The following is a 1826-nucleotide window of genomic DNA, read 5'->3' as shown; positions in this document are numbered from 1 at the left end:
TTTTTCTTTAGTTTATTAATTAACATCAAAATCCACAGTCAAATTTATACAAATGGGAAAGCTGAAAATCCCAGGCAAAACATCTGAACATTTTAGGAAACAATTAAAATTAGATATATGAAAATATGTTTTATACTTATAGTTTTAGTAACTTTTATATCATAAAAGTATTCTTTTTCATAAAAGCATTCTTACATATACAGTTACACAAAAACAACAGAAGAAAATGTTTGTAATCAAATTATGAATTTCCTTTACATATCTTTAAATGTCATTCTCCATGAATTTTTATTTGGTATGATAGTTTTTCCATTACATTCATAACTTATCTGGGGAAATTATTAAAATTACTTAAGTGAATGCATATAAGCAGGCAGACATTGGTTCCACACCTCCAGTTGGTTCATCCTTTCCTCACGTTTAATTGGATTATGCTTTACAGTTTTCAAAGCAGGTTTTATAAAAGACTTCACTTTTAGATTTGCACAGTGTACCATTGGAGTAACCATGTGTGTTTCTGGTGTATCACTAGTCTGGAAAGCACATCTGAGTTCACAATTGGAAGTTTATACATACATGGCAGATGAGACTCCAAGATGACGAAGGTGGTTTTCCCAGGGTGAGGCTCCTCCCTTGCATTCCTGATGTGGAGGTTCCCAGGATTTCCTCAAGTGGAAGAAGAAACTCAGCTGCCTGATTTGTGGAAGTGGAGAATAGCCGTGGCTGCACTTTCTTCCAATCAATAAATGCAAGCCAATATATATATATATATATATATATATATATATATATATAGAGAGAGAGAGAGAGAGAGAGAGAGATAAAGATATAGATAAAGATATAGATACATATATATACATATACACACACACATACATATATTCAGTGTCTGCCCCATAACAAGGTAGAATCCAATTTAACACACTTTGGTCCAGGACTGCCTGTAGACTATGCTGTAATTTTTCTTCTCAGGGATTCTAGACCAATATTGTGCTTTCAAATCAAATTTAAAATTTCAAGTCTAGATTATCCCACTTCTTCCTCAGGTGTTCTTTTCAAATACCATGACACCTTGTGGCTGAATTAGCACCCAACAGGAGGATAGAACTCTTGGCTTGATTTTATTAGATGTGGGTCGCTTCATGTTTTGCTATTAGAATGTACATGGTTTCCAAATGTTTATGCAAGAGTGTAGAATTATTCTGAGTGATTAAATTCTTGAGAATTTCATTATATATACATATATGTACATATGATATACATATAACGAAATTATATATATAGCAAATGTTTCTCTCTATATAACTAGAATTCCTTATACATTTAAAGAAAGCTGTTTAACCAGGAGTCACTAATTATCCATCCCCCACGGTCTATGCTTACATCTTTGATCTCATGTATTAGCTCCTGAGGCCTAATTTTCAAAAACTGCTGATAAATTATTTCTCTGCATAATTCTTATAATATATTGGCTCAGTGTGCCTGTAACCTTTTTGTTGTGGTTTTTAAATCCTGGCTTGAGACTAACACTGAACCAAACTGTTAAATTATATGCCAGTTTACTTGGTATTCATCAAAAGAATTGTCTAGATTCATTTATATATTTGTTGTTAATAATAAACCTCAGAATTTTGTAATCTAGGTATCTTACATTCATGAAGAGAGCTAAAGAATTATAATTTTCAATATAAATTTATAATCCTGAAAAAATTAAGTATGATAAAACCTATAGTTAATTAATAAAACATTGTAACTACAGGTATTTTAAAATTATTTTATTTATTTACATTCCAGTCACTGTCCCCCTTGAGTCCCACACACAGTTG

The 1826-nt window shown here is 31.5% G+C and overlaps 1 non-coding gene across 1 annotated transcript; it reads left to right on the top strand.

Annotated features, from left to right (window-relative positions):
• The first annotated feature begins 568 nt into the window (after window positions 1-568).
• On the top strand, window positions 569-733 carry LOC115029130. Its single transcript, XR_003834701.1, has one exon. It is a non-coding gene; the product is annotated as a U1 spliceosomal RNA (small nuclear RNA).
• Window positions 734-1826: the final 1093 nt, after the last annotated feature.

This window comes from Mus caroli, chromosome 13, assembly GCF_900094665.2.
Source record: "Mus caroli chromosome 13, CAROLI_EIJ_v1.1, whole genome shotgun sequence".
NCBI classification, from domain to species: Eukaryota; Metazoa; Chordata; class Mammalia; order Rodentia; family Muridae; genus Mus; species Mus caroli.
The sequence above is the reverse complement of the archived record's forward strand: the minus strand, read 5'-3'. Positions and strand labels throughout refer to the sequence as shown.